The sequence below is a fragment of the Pseudophryne corroboree genome, chromosome 1 (assembly GCF_028390025.1).
Source record: "Pseudophryne corroboree isolate aPseCor3 chromosome 1, aPseCor3.hap2, whole genome shotgun sequence".
NCBI lineage: Eukaryota > Metazoa > Chordata > Amphibia > Anura > Myobatrachidae > Pseudophryne > Pseudophryne corroboree.
In genome coordinates this window covers 91,917-113,936 of record NC_086444.1, presented here as the reverse complement: position 1 = coordinate 113,936, position 22,020 = coordinate 91,917, and the positions used below count along the sequence as shown (strand labels likewise).

General features: G+C 46.2%; 1 pseudogene; it reads left to right on the top strand.

The window, feature by feature from the left end:
* The first annotated feature begins 6,548 nt into the window (after window positions 1–6,548).
* Window positions 6,549–6,667, top strand: LOC134951276 (5S ribosomal RNA; annotated as a pseudogene).
* Window positions 6,668–22,020: the final 15,353 nt, after the last annotated feature.

Below are 22,020 nucleotides of genomic sequence, written 5' to 3'. Positions count from 1 at the left end.
AGTGGCAAGGAACGGCTGAGGCCCTGGCCTATATTCATGGCTAGTGGTTCAGCTTCACAGGAGGATGGAAGCACTCATCCTCTCGCTAGAAAAAGGAAAAGACTTAAGCTGGCAAAAGCACATCAAAGAACTGTGCGTTCTTCTAAATCACAAATCCCCAAGGAGAGTCCAATTGTGTCGGTTGCGATGCCTGACCTTCCCAACACTGGACGGGAAGAGCTTGCGCCTTCCACCATTTGCACGCCCCCTGCAAGTGCTGGAAGGAGCACCCGCAGTCCAGTTCCTGATAGTCAAATTGAAGATGTCACTGTTGAAGTACACCAGGATGAGGATATGGGTGTTGCTGGCGCTGGGGAGGAAATTGACAAGGAGGATTCTGATGGTGAGGTGGTTTGTTTAAGTCAGGCACCCGGGGAGACACCTGTTGTTCGTGGGACGAATATGGCCATTGACATGCCTGGTCAAAATACAAAAAAAGTCATCTCTTCGGTGTGGAATTATTTCAACACAAATGCGGACAACAGGTGTCAAGCCATGTGTTGCCTTTATCAAGCTGTAATAAGTAGGGGTAAGGACGTTAACCACCTCGAAACATCCTCCCTTATACGTCACCTGCAGCGCATTCATCATAAGTCAGTGACAAGTTCAAAAACTTTGGGTGACAGCGGAAGCAGTCCACTGACCACTAAATCCCTTCCTCTTGTAACCAAGGTCCTGCAAACCACACCACCAACTCCCTCAGTGTCAATTTCCACCTTACACAGGAAAGCCAATAGTCCTGCAGGCCATGTCACTGGCAAGTCTGACGAGTCCTCTCCTGCCTGGGATTCCTCCGATGCATCCTTGAGTGTAACGCCTATTGCTGCTAGCGCTGCTGTTGTAGCTGCTGGGAGTCGATCGTCATCCCAGAGGGGAAGTCGGAAGACCACTTGTATTACTTCCAGTAAGCAATTGACTGTCCAACAGTCCTTTGCGAGGAAGATGAAATATCACAGCAGTCATCCTGCTGCAAAGCAGATAACTCAGGCCTTGGCAGCCTGGGCGGTGAGAAACGTGGTTCCGGTATCCACCGTTAATTCAGAGCCAACTAGAGACTTGATTGAGGTACTGTGTCCCCAGTACCAAATACCATCTAGGTTCCATTTCTCTAGGCAGGCGAAAATGTACACAGACCGAAAATGTACACAGACCTCAGAAAAAGAATCACCAGTGTCCTAAAAAATGCAGTTGTACCCAATGTCCACTTAACCACGGACATGTGAACAAGTGGAGCAGGGCAGGCTCAGGACTATATGACTGTGACAGCCCACTGGGTAGATGTATTGCCTCCCGCAGCAAGAATAGCAGCGGCGGCACCAGTAGCAGCATCTCGCAAACGCCAACTCGTTCCTAGGCAGGCTACGCTTTGTATCACTGCTTTCCAGAAGAGGCACACAGCTGACAACCTCTTACGGAAACTGAGGAACATCATCGCAGAATGGCTTACCCCAATTGGACTCTCCTGGGGATTTGTGACATCGGACAACGCCAGCAATATTGTGCGTGCATTACATGTGGGCAAATTCCAGCACGTCCCATGTTTTGCACATACATTGAATTTGGTGGTGCAGAATTATTTAAAAAACGACAGGGGCGTGCAAGAGATGCTGTCGGTGGCCCGAAGAATTGCGGGCCACTTTCGGCATTCAGCCACCGCGTGCCGAAGACTTCAGCACCACCAAACATTCCTGAACCTGCCCTGCCATCATCTGAAGCAAGAGGTGGTAACGAGGTGGAATTCAACCCTCTATATGCTTCAGAGGATGGAGGAGCAGCAAAAGGCCATTCAAGCCTATACATCTGCCCACGATATAGGCAAAGGAGGGGGAATGCACCTGACTCAAGCACAGTGGAGAATGATTTCAACATTGTGCAAGGTTCTGCAACCCTTTGAACTTGCCACACGTGAAGTCAGTTCAGACACTGCCAGCCTGAGTCAGGTCATTCCCCTCATCAGGCTTTTGCAGAAGAAGCTGGAGACATTGAAGGAGGAGCTAAAACAGAGCGATTCCGCTAGGCATGTGGGACTTGTGGATGGAGCCCTTAATTCGCTTAACCAGGATTCACGTGTGGTCAATCTGTTGAAATCAGAGCACTACATTTTGGCCACCGTGCTCGATCCTAGATTTAAAACCTACGTTGTATCTCTCTTTCCGGCAGACACAAGTCTGCAGAGGTTCAAAGACCTGCTGGTGAGAAAATTGTCAAGTCAAGCGGAACGTGACCCGTCAACAGCTCCTCCTTCACATTCTCCCGCAACTGGGGCTGCGAGGAAAAGGCTAAGAATTCTGAGCCCACCCGCTGGCGGTGATGCAGGGCAGTCTGGAGCGAGTGCTGACATCTGGTCCGGACTGAAGGACCTGCCAACGATTACTGACATGTCGTCTACTGTCACTGCATATGATTCTCTCACCATTGAAAGAATGGTGGAGGATTATATGAGTGACCGCATCCAAGTAGGCACGTCAGACAGTCCGTACGTATACTGGCAGGAAAAAGAGGCAATTTGGAGGCCCTTGCAGAAACTGGCTTTATTCTACCTAAGTTGCCCTCCCTCCAGTGTGTACTCCGAAAGAGTGTTTAGTGCAGCCGCTCACCTTGTCAGCAATCGGCGTACAAGGTTACTTCCAGAAAATGTGGAGAAGATGATGTTCATCAAAATGAATTATAATCAATTCCTCCGTGGAGACATTCACCAGCAGCAATTGCCTCCAGAAAGTACACAGGGACCTGAGATGGTGGATTCCAGTGGGGACGAATTAATAATCTGTGAGGAGGGGGATGTACATAGTGAAAGGGGTGAGGAATCGGAGGATGATGATGAGGTGGACATCTTGCCTCTGTAGAGCCAGTTTGTGCAAGGAGAGATTGATTGCTTCTTTTTTTGGTGTGGGCCCAAACCAACCAGTCATTTCAGTCACAGTCGTGTGGCAGACCCTGTCGCTGAAATGATGGGTTCGTTAAAGTGTGCATGTCCTGTTTATACAACATAAGGGTGGGTGGGAGGGCCCAAGGACAATTCCATCTTGCACCTCTTTTTTCTTTCATTTATCTTTCATTTATCTTTGCATCATGTGCTGTTTGGGGACTGCAGTGCCACTCCTAGATGGGCCCGGTGTTTGTGTCGGCCACTTGTGTCGCTTAGCTTAGCCATCCAGCGACCTTGGTGCGCCTATTTTTTTCTTTGCATCATGTGCTGTTTGGGGACAATTTTTTTGAAGTGCCATCCTGCCTGACACTGCAGTGCCACTCCTAGATGGGCCAGGTGTTTGTGTCGGCCACTTGTGTCGCTTAGCTTAGTCACACAGCGACCTTGGTGCGCCTCTTTTTTTCTTTGCATCATGTGCTGTTTGGGGACAATTTTTTTGAAGGGCCATCCTGCCTGACACTGCAGTTCCACTCCTAGATGGGCCAGGTGTTTGTGTCGGCCACTTGTGTCGCTTAGCTTAGTCACACAGCGACCTGGGTGCGCCTCTTTTTTTCTTTGCATCATGTGCTGTTTGGGGACAATTTTTTTAATCTGCCATCATGTCTGACACTGCAGTGCCACTCCTAGATGGGCCAGGTGTTTGTGTCGGCCACTTGGGTCGCTTAGCTTAGTCACACAGCTACCTCATTGCGCCTCTTTTTTTCTTTGCATCATGTGCTGTTTGGGGACAATTTTTTTAATCTGCCATCCTGTCTGACACTGCAGTGCCACTCCTAGATGGGCCAGGTGTTTGTGTCGGCCACTTGGGTCGCTTAGCTTAGTCACACAGCGACCTCATTGCGCCTCTTTTTTTCTTTGCATCATGTGCTGTTTGGGGACTATTTTTTTGAAGGGCCATCCTGTCTGACACTGCAGTGCCACTCCTAGATGGGCCAGGTGTTTGTGTCGGCCACTTGTGTCGCTTAGCTTAGCCATCCAGCGACCTCGGTGCAAATTTTAGGACTAAAAATAATATTGTGAGGTGTGAGGTGTTCAGAATAGACTGAAAATGAGTGTAAATGATGGTTATTGAGGTTAATAATACTATGGGATCAAAATGACCCCCAAATTCTATGATTTAAGCTGTTTTTTAGGTTTTTTTGTAAAAAAAAAAAACCGAATCCAAAACACACCCGAATCCAACAAAAAATTTTCAGGGAGGTTTTGCCAAAACGCGTCCGAATCCAAAACACGGCCGCGGAACCGAATCCAAAACCAAAACACAAAACCCAAAAAATGACCGGTGCACATCACTAATACATAGTCCATATCTGAAGAAAAGTTACTCAAAATCGGTGGTGCTGGGCTACGGGGAGTTCAAGGGAAATCGCAAGTGAAAATCGGGCATAGCAAGGATCTCACTGTGTGTACACACCACTGCTAACACTCTAATCCATGCTCTCATCATCTCCCGCACTGATTATTGTAATAGTCTCCTGACCTGTCTTCCCAAACATAGACTCTCACCACTACAATCCATGCTGAGTGCAGCTGCAAGGCTTATCTTCCTCGCTAGACGTTCATCGTCTGCAGATCCGCTCTGTCAGTCCCTCCATTGGTTACCTGTATTCTACCGCATTCAATATAAAATACTGTTACTGATACACATGGCCATTAACCAAACTGCACCATCATACATCTCTTCTCTCATCTCATAATATCTCCCAACCCGACCTCTCCGCTCTGCACAAGATCTGTGTCTCTCATCCACACACATTACTTGTTCACACTCACGATTTCAGGACTTTGGGGCTAACTCAGGTTGGATTGCAAATTGTGATCCAACAGGAATTTTTACGATCGTCCCACGGTTGCATGCACAGCGTCCGTCCTGCGCATGCGCCCGCACTTTCTGTGGGGAGGGCGCAGAAAGTGCAATCGCCTCTGCCTGTCAATCGATCACTCGCAATTTCTGCTTGTTGAAGAAGGGGGGGGGAGGCATGCTAGGAAAAGGATAACAAATTCTGCTGATTACTTACTGAATTAGCCCCTTTATCTGGGCCTCACCCACTCTGTCGAATACCCTCCCATGCACAATAAGACTCGCCTCTAGTCTCCAAACCTTAAAACATTCCCTGAAAACTCATCTCTTCAGACAAGCCTATCACATTCCAGACCCACCCACATAACCTTCAGTGCTTCCCTATCTAATTACATCCTCTCTGTACAGTACACATAACATCACATTTTGTCTTCCAACATCACTGTGTGATCATATCATACAACCCATTAAGAACCTAGCAATCTGGTGACCATTACGCAATAGGTAGCATCTATCCTTGTGTATCAATGCCTATTTCCCTATAGATTGTTAGCTTGCGAGCAGGGCCTTCCTACCTCTATGTCTGTCTGTTTTACCCAGTTTTTTTCTATTACTGTTGTTCTAATTGTAAAGCGCAACGGAATATGCTGCTATATAAGAAACTACAGGTATGGAGAACAAAGTAAAAGAAGACTCTTGTTTGGGCGCACTCTTTGGATTTTCATTCTAAAGACAAGGCGCCCCGGAAGTGAACAAGCCCGTTTAGCGGGTGAAACACGTTTTCCATAGGAGACGTCACTCACTGAACCCCAGAATAGGAGATTAAATCATCTTGAGATCTTTGAAGATTTTGACACCCACTGGTATTTTTTGGTATCTTTTGGCCTCAATGCTTTCAGTTGAACGCCTTCCTCGTCTGATCAAGTGTTTCAAATACTTGTTAAACGTGTGATTAATTAGGTACGATTTGTCCACACATGTAAGATAATAGTATGTGCATATAGGTGAGAGTGACGTATATGAATGTGTATACACAGGGTATCACTCCACTTCAGCCTACTTATTCTGGTAGGCTCCGTCATGAGATATCTGACAACGGCAATATCTGTATGATTTTATATACACGTATATATACTTCCTATTACTGTGGAGGCAGCAAGTTATTATCATATATGTATATTTTCCAGCACATATCATACTGTCCTAATTACATCCGGTTTGATTGATTTAATATGCATATCATTTTTTCATACCTGTGTGTTGGATGTTTGATTGTTTAACTCTTCCTTAGTACCAACTACACTACTTTGTCTACAGTTATAACGAGATCAAATATGAATCTTTTACCCATTGTCATTGAACACACTGGGTTTACATTCTATCTGACCGTTGACTCACCAGAGTAAGCACACTCACTATTTTGGAATTTGAATTGAGATATACACATTTGTGTAGATAATATGCTGATTTTCTCTCTAAACTTATTTAGTGGACTCTCGTTCACGATTCAGGTTGGTGAACCCCCGTTTTAGAAGAGGGAACATGCTCACCTGTCTAACGTGAACACCAGATCCACTACTTTTCTTCCTCTCCTCCACTTTTTTTCTTCTCTCCTCTTCCTTACTCTCTGTTCTCAATATTTTTGTCTTACTCGTTCAGTTCTTTTCCCTTTTTTTCTCTCCTTTTGATTGGCCGGGGTGTTCCCATTCCTTTCACGGGCCGATCAATTCTTGATTTCAGTGAAATCTCATTAGTATGTCTATAACATCGGCCATATTCTCCGACTACCATACCCCAATGCATATACCCAATCTTGTCTGATCTTGGAAGCCATACGGTGGTGGGCTGGGTCAGTACCTGGATGGGAGACCTCCAGGGAATACCCAGTGGAGTAGGAAGGCATTGAGAGGTCTGTCGGACAAAAACACTAACAGCAGAATCACCACTTTGACTCAATTCTTCCTGGTCTTAGCATATTTCTTTTCTAAATCTACACACAATACACAATAGGAAACAGCAATTAATGCGGACAAGTGTGATATACCTGTATAACAGTCATGATAGCAAACTCAGTGCAGGGGCAAACGCAGGATTTTCAGGGGGCTTTCCGTCTATCTATCTATCTATCTATCCATCCATCCATCCATCCATCCATCCATCTATATATATACATTTTATATATATATATATATATATATAGAGAGAGAGAGAGAAAGAGAGAGTATATATACATACATAACACACAGCATACATGCACACATACATGTAGAATGCACACACACAGCATGCTTAAAGACACTCAGAGGGCATACACACACACATAGCATACTTCTTACACACACACATACCAGTTATAAAAAAACACAGGGCATCCGCCCCAACCCCCTTTCCCCCATACTTCATAAGTCGTTTGTTTGTTGCAGCAAGAGCTCCTCCGTGACTGCTGGTTGTACTGTCCGGCGCAGAACCTCTTCCTCACTGTCAGGCAGGGCTGTAATAGTGTGCGCGCACTGTGATGCCCGGCCATTACTGATTCAGCTTTCAGCGCTCCGCGTCAGGTGGTATGGATTAGAAAGTCACCTGACGCAGAAGCGCTGACAACTGTATCGACAGTGGCCGGGCAGCGGCAATGGGGTGCACGGCTGGTGCAGAGACGGAGACAAGGTTGTCTCCGTCTCTGGAAAAGGAATTTGGTCCGTCAGGGGGAGTTTCTGGGCATTTGGAACCCCCCCCTGCATGCGCTACTGCAGTGAGTGGGTTTTCTCTCACCCCAATTGACCCTCTAGGGTCTCATTAATACAAACTGGTTTTGTACTGATCCAAGACAGATGGAAGTAGAATTATTGATATCTACTGTTCCGTCTTAAATCACCCTATATGTTTAAGGATCAGAACATATTTTGCTTTTAAGTGTTGCAGAATTTTTGGAAGTTCATTAAAAGTTAAGTCTTAATTCATTAATTATAATATTGTCTTTAGAATGAAAATACAAAGAGGGCGCCCAAACAAGAGTCTTCTTTTTCTTTGTTCTCCATACCGGAACTCTCTGTGACTCGCGGGCTCCACCAAATGGACCTAAATAGTGAACTGATCTAGTAATTTATATTGTCCACTTTTGTTTTTTTCTATCACAGTTGTGGAAGTTACTGCCCAGTGCAGGATCACACCCTCTTCTTCCTATACTATATAAGAAACTGCTAATAAATAATAAATAGTGCGATCTCTCCGTGTTCCCCCTTTACACCTGACACTTTCACCCACTCATGAACACAATACCATAAACAGCGAACTGGACACTTTCCATCTGAGATACTGATAATAGGAATGTATTATAATCAGACAGGGTAAAAGCTGTGTACACTCCCCACTCACTACAGTGCATCCGGAAAGTATTCACAGCGCTTCACTTTTTCCACATTTTCTTATGTTACAGCCTTATTCCAAGATGGAATAAATTCATTTTTTCCCTCAAAATTCTACACACAGGGCGGGATGTACTAAACAGAAAATTTATTTTCCTAATGTACTGTCCCCCGGCCGCCAGGTCAGCGCCGTGGAGGGGTTCACCAGCTTTTGCTGGTAATACCCCATAGAAGACTATGGGCTTCTCTCCACAGCGCTGTGTGAGAGATCCGATCGGAAGATCTGTCCTCCGCAATGCTGATCGCATATGTAAGTACATATGCGATCAGCATCGTAGCGCTGGGTGGCGCTGGGCGGCGATGTACATTAGTACCTCTTGCACACAATACCCCATAATGACCACGTGAAAAAAGTTTGAAAATTTTTTTTGAACATTTATTAAACATAAAAAAACTAAGAAATCACATGTACATAAGTACAGCCTTTGCTCAATACTTTGTTGATGCACCTTTGGCAGCAATTACAGCCTCAAGTCTTTTTGAATATGATGCCACAAGCTTGGCACACCTATCTCTGGGCAGTTTCGCCCATTCCTCTTTGCAGCACCTCTCAAGCTCCATCAGGTTGGATGGGAAGCGTCGGTGCACAGCCATTTTCAGATCTCTCCAGAGATGTTCAATCGGATTCAAGTCTGGGCTCTGGCTGGGCCACTCAAGGATGTTCTCACAGAGTTGTCCTGACGCCACTCCTTTGATATCATGGCTGTGTGCGTAGGGTCGTTGTTCTGCTGAAAGATGAACCGTCGCCCCAGTCTGAGGTCAAGAGCGCTCTGGAGCAGGTTTTCATCCAGGATGTCTCTGTACATTGCTGCATTCATCTTTTCTTCTATCCTGACTAGTCTCCCAGTTCCTGCCGCTGAAAAACATCCCCACAGCATGATGCTGCCACCACCATGCTTCACTGTAAGGATGGTATTGGCCTGGTGATGAGCGGTGCCTGATTTCCTCCAAACATGATGCCTGCCATTCACGCCAAAGAGTTCAATCTTTGTCGCATCAGACCAGAGAATTTTGTTTCTCATGGTCTGAGAGTCCTTCAGGTGCATTTTCGCAAACTCTAGACGGGCTGCCACGTGCTTTTTACTAAGGAGTGGCTTCCATCTGGCCACTCTACCATACAGGCCGGATTGGTGGATTGCTGCAGAGATGGTTGTCCTTCTGGAAGGTTCTCCTCTCTCCACAGAGTAATGCTCTAAAGAAAGACAAGATTTGTGATGTTATGTGTACTGTACAGAGAGGATGTAATTAGATAGGGAAGCTGTGAAGGTTATGTGGGTGGGTCTGGAATTTGGTAGGCTTGTCTGAAGAGGTGAGTTTTCAGGAAATGTTTAAAGGTTTGGAGACTAGAGGTAAGTCTTATTGTGTGTGGGAGTGCATTCCACAGAGTGGATGAAGCCCAGAGAAAGTCCTGTAATCATGAGTGGGAGCGAGTAATGCGTGTGGATGAGAGACGCAAATCTTGTGCAGAGCGGAGAGGTCGGGTAGGGAGATATTATGAGATGAGTGAGGAGATGTATGTTGGTGCAGTTTGGGTAATGGCCTTGTATGTCAGTAAAAGTATTTTATATTTGACACGGTAGAAAACCGGTAACCAATGGAAGGACTGACAGAGCGGATCTGCAGACGATGAACGTCTAGCGAGGAAGATTAGCCTCGCAGCTGCATGTTAGGAGTCCTAGAGATGAGCGCCTGAAATTTTTCGGGTTTTGTGTTTTGGTTTTGGGTTCGGTTCCGCGGCCGTGTTTTGGGTTCGACCGCGTTTTGGCAAAACCTCACCGAATTTTTTTTGTCGGATTCGGGTGTGTTTTGGATTCGGGTGTTTTTTTCAAAAAACCCTAAAAAACAGCTTAAATCATAGAATTTGGGGGTCATTTTGATCCCATATTATTATTAACCTCAAAAACCATAATTTCCACTCATTTTCAGTCTATTCTGAATACCTCACACCTCACAATATTATTTTTAGTCCTAAAATTTGCACCGAGGTCGCTGGATGACTAAGCTAAGCGACCCTAGTGGCCGACACAAACACCTGGCCCATCTAGGAGTGGCACTGCAGTGTCACGCAGGATGTCCCTTCCAAAAAACCCTCCCCAAACAGCACATGACGCAAAGAAAAAAAGAGGCGCAATGAGGTAGCTGACTGTGTGAGTAAGATAAGCGACCCTAGTGGCCGACACAAACACCGGGCCCATCTAGGAGTGGCACTGCAGTGTCACGCAGGATGGCCCTTCCAAAAAACCCTCCCCAAACAGCACATGACGCAAAGAAAAAAAGAGGCGCAATGAGGTAGCTGACTGTGTGAGTAAGATAAGCGACCCTAGTGGCCGACACAAACACCGGGCCCATTTAGGAGTGTCACTGCAGTGTCACGCAGGATGTCCCTTCCAAAAAACCCTCCCCAAACAGCACATGACGCAAAGAAAATAAGAGGCGCAATGAGGTAGCTGTGTGAGTAAGATTAGCGACCCTAGTGGCCGACACAAACACCGGGCCCATCTAGGAGTGGCACTGCAGTGTCACGCAGGATGTCCCTTCCAAAAAACCCTCCCCAAACAGCACATGACGCAAAGAAAAAAAGAGGCGCAATGAGGTAGCTGTGTGAGTAAGATTAGCGACCCTAGTGGCCGACACAAACACCGGGCCCATTTAGGAGTGGTACTGCAGTGTCACGCAGGATGGCCCTTCCAAAAAACCCTCCCCAAACAGCACATGACGCAAAGAAAAAAAGAGGCGCAATGAGGTAGCTGACTGTGTGAGTAAGATAAGCGACCCTAGTGGCCGACACAAACACCGGGCCCATTTAGGAGTGTCACTGCAGTGTCACGCAGGATGTCCCTTCCAAAAAACCCTCCCCAAACAGCACATGACGCAAAGAAAATAAGAGGCGCAATGAGGTAGCTGTGTGAGTAAGATTAGCGACACTAGTGGCCGACACAAACACCGGGCCCATTTAGGAGTGTCACTGCAGTGTCACGCAGGATGTCCCTTCCAAAAAACCCTCCCCAAACAGCACATGACGCAAAGAAAATAAGAGGCGCAATGAGGTAGCTGTGTGAGTAAGATTAGCGACCCTAGTGGCCGACACAAACACCGGGCCCATTTAGGAGTGGTACTGCAGTGTCACGCAGGATGTCCCTTCCAAAAAACCCTCCCCAAACAGCACATGACGCAAAGAAAATAAGAGGCGCAATGAGGTAGCTGTGTGAGTAAGATTAGCGACCCTAGTGGCCGACACAAACACCGGGCCCATTTAGGAGTGGCACTGCAGTGTCACGCAGGATGTCCCTTCCAAAAAACCCTCCCCAAACAGCACATGACGCAAAGAAAAAAAGAGGCGCAATGAGGTAGCTGTGTGAGTAAGATTAGCGACCCTAGTGGCCAACACAAACACCGGGCCCATCTAGGAGTGGCACTGCAGTGTCACGCAGGATGGCCCATCCAAAAAACACTCCCCAAACAGCACATGACGCAAAGAAAAAAAGAGGCGCAATGAGGTAGCTGTGTGAGTAAGATTAGCGACCCTAGTGGCCGACACAAACACCGGGCCCATCTAGGAGTGGCACTGCAGTGTCACGCAGGATGGCCCTTCCAAAAAACACTCCCCAAACAGCACATGACGCAAAGAAAAAAAGAGGCGCAATGAGGTAGCTGTGTGAGTAAGATTAGCGACCCTAGTGGCCGACACAAACACCGGGCCCATCTAGGAGTGGCACTGCAGTGTCACGCAGGATGGCCCTTCCAAAAAACACTCCCCAAACAGCACATGACGCAAAGAAAAAAAGAGGCGCAATGAGGTAGCTGACTGTGTGAGTAAGATAAGCGACCCTAGTGGCCGACACAAATACCGGGCCCATTTAGGAGTGGCACTGCAGTGTCACGCAGGATGTCCCTTCCAAAAAACCCTCCCCAAACAGCACATGACGCAAAGAAAAATAAAAGAAAAAAGAGGTGCAAGATGGAATTGTCCTTGGGCCCTCCCACCCACCCTTATGTTGTATAAACAAAACAGGACATGCACACTTTAACCAACCCATCATTTCAGTGACAGGGTCTGCCACACGACTGTGACTGATATGACGGGTTGGTTTGGACCCCCCCCAAAAAAGAAGCAATTAATCTCTCCTTGCACAAACTGGCTCTACAGAGGCAAGATGTCCACCTCATCATCATCCTCCGATATATCACCGTGTACATCCCCCTCCTCACAGATTATCAATTCGTCCCCACTGGAATCCACCATCTCAGCTCCCTGTGTACTTTGTGGAGGCAATTGCTGCTGGTCAATGTCTCCGCGGAGGAATTGATTATAATTCATTTTAATGAACATCATCTTCTCCACATTTTCTGGATGTAACCTCGTACGCCGATTGCTGACAAGGTGAGCGGCGGCACTAAACACTCTTTCGGAGTACACACTTGTGGGAGGGCAACTTAGGTAGAATAAAGCCAGTTTGTGCAATGGCCTCCAAATTGCCTCTTTTTCCTGCCAGTATAAGTATGGACTGTGTGACGTGCCTACTTGGATGCGGTCACTCATATAATCCTCCACCATTCTTTCAATGGTGAGAGAATCATATGCAGTGACAGTAGACGACATATCCGTAATCGTTGTCAGGTCCTTCAGTCCGGACCAGATGTCAGCATCAGCAGTCGCTCCAGACTGCCCTGCATCACCGCCAGCGGGTGGGCTCGGAATTCTGAGCCTTTTCCTCGCACCCCCAGTTGCGGGAGAATGTGAAGGAGGAGATGTTGACAGGTCGCGTTCCGCTTGACTTGACAATTTTCTCACCAGCAGGTCTTTCAACCCCAGCAGACTTGTGTCTGCCGGAAAGAGAGATCCAAGGTAGGCTTTAAATCTAGGATCGAGCACGGTGGCCAAAATGTAGTGCTCTGATTTCAACAGATTGACCACCCGTGAATCCTTGTTAAGCGAATTAAGGGCTCCATCCACAAGTCCCACATGCCTAGCGGAATCGCTCCGTGTTAGCTCCTCCTTCAATGTCTCCAGCTTCTTCTGCAAAAGCCTGATGAGGGGAATGACCTGACTCAGGCTGGCAGTGTCTGAACTGACTTCACATGTGGCAAGTTCAAAGGGCAGCAGAACCTTGCACAACGTTGAAATCATTCTCCACTGCGCTTGAGACAGGTGCATTCCACCTCCTATATCGTGCTCAATTGTATAGGCTTGAATGGCCTTTTGCTGCTCCTCCAACCTCTGAAGCATATAGAGGGTTGAATTCCACCTCGTTACCACTTCTTGCTTCAGATGATGGCAGGGCAGGTTCAGTAGTTTTTGGTGGTGCTCCAGTTTTCTGTACGTGGTGCCTGTACGCCGAAAGTGTCCCGCAATTCTTCTGGCCACCGACAGCATCTCTTGCACGCCCCTGTCGTTTTTTAAATAATTCTGCACCACCAAATTCAAGGTATGTGCAAAACATGGGACGTGCTGGAATTTGCCCATATTTAATGCACACACAATATTGCTGGCGTTGTCCGATGCCACAAATCCACAGGAGAGTCCAATTGGGGTAAGCCATTCCGCGATAATCTTCCTCAGTTGCCGTAAGAGGTTTTCAGCTGTGTGCGTATTCTGGAAACCGGTGATACAAAGCGTAGCCTGCCTAGGAAAGAGTTGGCGTTTGCGAGATGCTGCTACTGGTGCCGCCGCTGCTGTTCTTGCGGCGGGAGTCCATACATCTACCCAGTGGGCTGTCACAGTCATATAGTCCTGACCCTGCCCTGCTCCACTTGTCCACATGTCCGTGGTTAAGTGGACATTGGGTACAGCTGCATTTTTTAGGACACTGGTGACTCTTTTTCTGAGGTCTGTGTAAATTTTCGGTATCGCCTGCCTAGAGAAATGGAACCTAGATGGTATTTGGTACCGGGGACACAGTACCTCCAACAAGTCTCTAGTTGGCTCTGCAGTAATGATGGATACCGGAACCACGGTTCTCACCACCCAGGATGCCAAGGCCTCAGTTATCCGCTTTGCAGTAGGATGACTGCTGTGATATTTCATCTTCCTCGCAAAGGACTGTTGGACAGTCAATTGCTTGGTGGAAGTAGTAAAAGTGGTCTTACGACTTCCCCTCTGGGATGACCATCGACTCCCAGCAGCAACAACAGCAGCGCCAGCAGCAGTAGGCGTTACACGCAAGGATGCATCGGAGGAATCCCAGGCAGGAGAGGAATTGTCAGAATTGCCAGTGACATGGCCTGCAGGACTATTGGCATTCCTGGGGAAGGAGGAAATTGACACTGAGGGAGTTGGTGGGGTGGTTTGCGCGAGCTTGGTTACAAGAGGAAGGGATTTACTGGTCAGTGGACTGCTTCCGCTGTCACCCAAAGTTTTTGAACTTGCCACTGACTTATTATGAATGCGCTGCAGGTGACGTATAAGGGAGGATGTTCCGAGGTGGTTAACGTCCTTACCCCTACTTATTACAGCTTGACAAAGGGAACACACGGCTTGACACCTGTTGTCCGCATTTCTGTTGAAATACCTCCACACCGAAGAGCTGATTTTTTGGGTATTTTCACCAGGCATGTCAACGGCCATATTCCTCCCACGGACAACAGGTGTCTCCCCGGGTGCCTGACTTAAACAAACCACCTCACCATCAGAATCCTCCTGGTCAATTTCCTCCCCAGCGCCAGCAACACCCATATCCTCCTCATCCTGGTGTACTTCAACACTGACATCTTCAATCTGACTATCAGGAACTGGACTGCGGGTGCTCCTTCCAGCACTTGCAGGGGGCGTGCAAATGGTGGAAGGCGCATGCTCTTCACGTCCAGTGTTGGGAAGGTCAGGCATCGCAACCGACACAATTGGACTCTCCTTGTGGATTTGGGATTTCGAAGAACGCACAGTTCTTTGCAGTGCTACTGCTTTTGCCAGCTTGAGTCTTTTCATTTTTCTAGCGAGAGGCTGAGTGCCTCCATCCTCATGTGAAGCTGAACCACTAGCCATGAACATAGGCCAGGGCCTCAGCCGTTCCTTGCCACTCCGTGTGGTAAATGGCATATTGGCAAGTTTACGCTTCTCCTCCGACAATTTTATTTTAGGTTTTGGAGTCCTTTTTTTACTGATATTTGGTGTTTTGGATTTGACATGCTCTGTACTATGACATTGGGCATCGGCCTTGGCAGACGACGTTGCTGGCATTTCATCGTCTTGGCCATGACTAGTGGCAGCAGCTTCAGCACGAGGTGGAAGTGGATCTTGATCTTTCCCTAATTTTGGAACCTCAACATTTTTGTTCTCCATATTTTAATAGGCACAACTAAAAGGCACCTCAGGTAAACAATGGAGATGGATGGATACTAGTATACAATTATGGACGGACTGCCGAGTGCCGACACAGAGGTAGCTACAGCCGTGAACTACCGTACTGTACTGTGTCTGCTGCTAATATAGACTGGTTGATAAAGAGATGTAGTAGTATGTATGTATAAAGAAGAAAGAAAAAAAAACCACGGGTAGGTGGTATACAATTATGGACGGACTGCCGAGTGCCGACACAGAGGTAGCTACAGCCGTGAACTACCGTACTGTACTGTGTCTGCTGCTAATATAGACTGGTTGATAAAGAGATGTAGTAGTATGTATGTATAAAGAAGAAAGAAAAAAAAACCACGGGTAGGTGGTATACAATTATGGACGGACTGCCGAGTGCCGACACAGAGGTAGCTATAGCCGTGAACTACCGTACTGTACTGTGTCTGCTGCTAATATAGACTGGTTGATAAAGAGATGTAGTAGTATGTATGTATAAAGAAGAAAGAAAAAAAAACCTCGGGTAGGTGGTATACAATTATGGACGGACTGCCGAGTGCCGACACAGAGGTAGCTACAGCCGTGGACTACCGTACTGTACTGTGTCTGCTGCTAATATAGACTGGTTGATAAAGAGATGTAGTAGTATGTATGTATAAAGAAGAAAGAAAAAAAAACCACGGGTAGGTGGTATACAATTATGGACGGACTGCCGAGTGCCGACACAGAGGTAGCTACAGCCGTGAACTACCGTACTGTGTCTGCTGCTAATATAGACTGGTTGATAAAGAGATGTAGTAGTATGTATGTATAAAGAAGAAAGAAAAAAAAACCATGGGTAGGTGGTATACAATTATGGACGGACTGCCGAGTGCCGACACAGAGGTAGCTACTGGCGTGAACTACCGTACTGTGTCTGCTGCTAATATAGACTGGTTGATAAAGAGATGTAGTAGTATGTATGTATAAAGAAGAAAGAAAAAAAAACCACGGGTAGGTGGTATACAATTATGGACGGACTGCCGAGTGCCGACACAGAGGTAGCTACAGCCGTGAACTACCGTACTGTACTGTGTCTGCTGCTAATATAGACTGGTTGATAAAGAGATGTAGTAGTATGTATGTATAAAGAAGAAAGAAAAAAAAACCACGGGTAGGTGGTATACAATTATGGACGGACTGCCGAGTGCCGACACAGAGGTAGCTACAGCCGTGAACTACCGTACTGTACTGTGTCTGCTGCTAATATAGACTGGTTGATAAAGAGATGTAGTAGTATGTATGTATAAAGAAGAAAGAAAAAAAAACCACGGGTAGGTGGTATACAATTATGGACGGACTGCCGAGTGCCGACACAGAGGTAGCTACAGCCGTGAACTACCGTACTGTGTCTGCTGCTAATATAGACTGGTTGATAAAGAGATGTAGTAGTATGTATGTATAAAGAAGAAAGAAAAAAAAACCACGGGTAGGTGGTATACAATTATGGACGGACTGCCGAGTGCCGACACAGAGGTAGCTACAGCCGTGAACTACCGTACTGTACTGTGTCTGCTGCTAATATAGACTGGTTGATAAAGAGATGTAGTAGTATGTATGTATAAAGAAGAAAGAAAAAAAAACCACGGGTAGGTGGTATACAATTATGGACGGACTGCCGAGTGCCGACACAGAGGTAGCTACAGCCGTGAACTACCGTACTGTGTCTGCTGCTAATATAGACTGGTGGATAAAGAGATGTAGTAGTATGTATGTATAAAGAAGAAAGAAAAAAAAACCACGGGTAGGTGGTATACAATTATGGACGGACTGCCGAGTGCCGACACAGAGGTAGCTACAGCCGTGAACTACCGTACTGTGTCTGCTGCTAATATAGACTGGTTGATAAAGAGATGTAGTAGTATGTATGTATAAAGAAGAAAGAAAAAAAAACCACGGGTAGGTGGTATACAATTATGGACGGACTGCCGAGTGCCGACACAGAGGTAGCTACAGCCGTGAACTACCGTACTGTACTGTGTCTGCTGCTAATATAGACTGGTTGATAAAGAGATGTAGTAGTATGTATGTATAAAGAAGAAAGAAAAAAAAACCACGGGTAGGTGGTATACAATTATGGACGGACTGCCGAGTGCCGACACAGAGGTAGCTACAGCCGTGAACTACCGTACTGTGTCTGCTGCTAATATAGACTGGTTGATAAAGAGATGTAGTAGTATGTATGTATAAAGAAGAAAGAAAAAAAAACCTCGGGTAGGTGGTATACAATGATGGACGGACTGCCGAGTGCCGACACAGAGGTAGCTACAGCCGTGAACTACCGTACTGTGTCTGCTGCGACTGGATGATAAATAATGATATAAAAAATATATATATATCACTACTGCAGCCGGACAGGTATATATTATATAATGACGGACCTGCTGGACACTGTCTGTCAGCAGAATGAGTTTTTTATAGAATTAAAAAAAAAACACCACACAAGTGAAGTCACACGACGAGTGTTTAACTTTTTCAGGCAATCACACAATATAGTATACTACTAATAACTATACTGGTGGTCAGTGTGGTCAGGTCACTGGTCAGTCACACTGGCAGTGGCACTCCTGCAGCAAAAGTGTGCACTGTTTAATTTTAATATAATATGTACTCCTGGCTCCTGCTATAACCTATAACTATTAACTGGCACTGCAGTGCTCCCCAGTCTCCCCCACAATTATAAGCTGTGTGAGCTGAGCACAGTCAGATATATATACATAGATGATGCAACACACTGGGCTGAGCAGTGCACACAGATATGGTATGTGACTGAGTCACTGTGTGTATCGTTTTTTTCAGGCAGAGAACGGATATATTAAATAAAACTGCACTGTCTGGTGGTCACTGTGGTCAGTCACTAGTAAACTCTGCACTCTCTACACTTCTACAGTACTCCTAAGCTCCAGTAAATCAGGTCAATCTCTCTCTCTCTCTCTTCTAATCTAAATGGAGAGGACGCCAGCCACGTCCTCTCCCTATCAATCTCAATGCACGTGTGAAAATGGCGGCGACGCGCGGCTCCTTATATAGAATCCGAGTCTCGCGAGAATCCGACAGCGTCATGATGACGTCCGGGCGCGCTCGGGTTAACCGAGCAAGGCGGGAAGATCCGAGTCGCTCGGACCCGTGAAAAAAAACATGAAGTTCGTGCGGGTTCGGATTCAGAGAAACCGAACCCGCTCATCTCTAGTTAGGACCGTCCTTATTGTTATTTGGTCTACATTACCTCTGTGCTGTTTTGTTGGCTATTTTTTCTTTCTCCTCACTTGTAGTAGTAAAGGGGCCTACACACTGGGCGATGTTGACAATATTATCGCCCATCGATATAATCGATGGTCGATTTTTCCACCGACGATTTAAAGCTCACACACTGGACGATATTGATGGCCAATTTGGACTATATGAGAGTACAGCCATCTATATCGTCCAAATTGACTGGCATGTTTTAACGATGATCGTTCAATGATGAATGATTGCGGGCATTAATCAGTACTGGAAGTACCATTATTCATTACTGAGAGTATCAGTATTCAGTCCTAGGAGGATTATTATTCAGTACTGAGAGTACCAATTTTCATTATTGGGAGTACCATTATTCATTACTAAGAGTACCGTTATTAATTACTGAGAGTACCAGTAGTCAGTACTGAGAGTATAATTATTTAGTACTGGGAGTAACATGGTACAGTATTGAGACTACCAGCAGGGCTGGCTCCAGGCTTACTAGCACTCTGAGCGAGAAAATGTCAAACCATAAATAAATATATTTTCACATCCCCTCTACACACACAATTAGCAGCCTTACACATAACAGAATGATTTCCGTCTTGTGCAAGGTTCTCCAACCCTTCAAACTTGCCACACGTGAAGTCAGTTCAGACACTGCCAGCCTGAGTCAGGTCATTCCCCTCATCAGGCTTTTGCAGAAGCAGCTGGAGAAATTAAAGGAGGAGCTAAGATGGAGCGATTCCGCTAGGCATGTGGGACTTGTGGATGGAGCCCTTAATTCGCTTTGCCAGGATTCAAGGGTGGTCAATCTGTTGAAATCAGAGCACTACATTTTGCCCACCATGCTCGATCCTAGGTTTAAAACCTACGTTGTATCTCTCTTTCCAGCAAACACAAGTGTGCAGAGGTGCAAAGACCTGCTGGTTAGTAAATTGTCAACTCAAGCGGAACGTGACCCGTCAACATCTCCTCCTTCACATTCTCCCGCAACTGGGGGTGCGAGGAAAAGGCTAAGAATTCCGAGCCCACCCGCTGGCGGTGATGCAGGGCAGTCTGGAGCGAGTGATGACATCTGGTCCGGACTGAAGGACCTGACAACGATTACGGACATGTCGTCTACTGTCACTGCATATGATTCTCTCACCATTGAAAGAATGGTGGAGGATTATATGAGTGACAGCATCCAAGTAGACACGTCAGACAGTCCGTACTTATACTGGCAGGAAAAAGAGGCAATTTGGAGGCCCTTGCAGAAACTGGCTTTATTCTACCTAAGTTGCCCTCCCTCCAGTGTGTACTCCGAAAGAGTGTTTAGTGCCGCCGCTCACCTTGTCAGCAATCGGCGTACGAGGTTACATCCAGAAAATGTGGAGAAGATGATGTTCATCAAAATGAATTATAAATTCCTCCGTGGAGACATTCACCAGCAGCAATTGCCTCCAGAAAGTACACAGGGACCTGAGATGGTGGATTCCAGTGGGGATGAATTAATACTCTGTGAGGAGGGGGATGTACACAGTGAAAGGGGTGAGGAATCGGAGGATGATGATGAGGTGGACATCTTGCCTCTGTAGAGCCAGTTTGTGCAAGGAGAGATTGATTGCTTCTTTTTTTGGTGGGGGCACAAACCAACCAGTCATTTCAGTCACAGTCATGTGGCAGACCCTGTCGCTGAAATTATGGGTTTGTTAAAGTGTGCATGTCCTGCTTATACAACATAAGGGTGGGTGGGAGGGCCCAAGGACAATTCCATCTTGCCCCTCTTTTTCTTATTTGCATCATGTGCTGTTTGTTGACTAGTTTTCTTAAGTGCCATCCTGTCTGACACTGCAGTGCCACTCCTAGATGGGCCAGGTGTTTGTGTTGCACACTTGTGTCGCTTAGCTTAGTCATACAGCCACCTTGGTGCAACTTTAAGGCCTAAAAACAATATTGTGAGGTGTGAGGTGTTCTGAATAGACTGGAAATGAGTGGAAATGAATGTTATTAAGGTTAATAATACTGTAGGAGCAAAATTACCCCCAAATTCTGTGATTTTAGCTGTTTTTATGTTTTTTAAAAAAATCATTCAGATCCAAAACCAAAACACGAAAATGGAATTAGAACCAAAACCAAAGCACAAAACATGAAAAGTGCCAGCCGCACATCTCTAGTACCATTATTCAGTAGTGAGAGTACAAGTATTCGTTATTTGGAGTACCATTATTCAGTAGTGAGAGTACCAGGATTCGGTACTGAGAGTACCAGGATTCATCACTGAGATTACCAGTATTCGTTATTGGTATTAGAGATGAGCGGGTTCGGTTTCTCTGAATCCGAACCCGCCAGAACTTCATGTTTTTTTTCACGGATCCGAGCGACTCGGATCTTCCCGCCTTGCTCGGTTAACCCGAGCGCGCCCGAACGTCATCATGACGCTGTCGGATTCTCGCGAGGCTCGGATTCTATCGCGAGACTCGGATTCTATATAAGGAGCCGCGCGTCGCCGCCATTTTCACACGTGCATTGAGATTGATAGGGAGAGGACGTGGCTGGCGTCCTCTCCGTTTAGAATTAGAATAGATTAGAGAGACACTTGATTTACTAATTTTGGGGAGCATTAGGAGTACTCAGTAGTGTACAGTGCAGAGTTTTGCTGATAGTGACCAGTGACCACCACTTTTATTTATAATCCGTTCTCTGCCTGAAAAAAGCGATACACAGCACACAGTGACTCAGTCACATACCGTATCTGTGTGCACTGCTCAGGCCAGTGTGCTGCATCATCTATTATCTATATATAATATTATATATATCTGTCTGACTGCTCAGCTCACACAGCTTATAATTGTGGGGGAGACTGGGGAGCACTACTGCAGTGCCAGTTATAGGTTATAGCAGGAGCCAGGAGTACATAATATATTATATAGTGAGTGACCACCAGACACACAGTGCAGTTTATTTAATATATCCGTTCTCTGCCTGAAAAAAGCGATACACACAGTGACTCAGTCAGTCACATACCATATCTGTGTGCACTGCTCAGGCTCAGGCCAGTGTGCTGCATCATCTATATATATATTATATATCTGTCTGACTGCTCAGCTCACACAGCTTATAATTGTGGGGGAGACTGGGGAGCACTACTGCAGTGCCAGTTATAGGTTATAGCAGGAGCCAGGAGTACATAATATTATATTAAAATTAAACAGTGCACACTTTTGCTGCAGGAGTGCCACTGCCAGTGTGACTAGTGACCAGTGACCTGACCACCAGTATATATAATGTTAGTAGTATA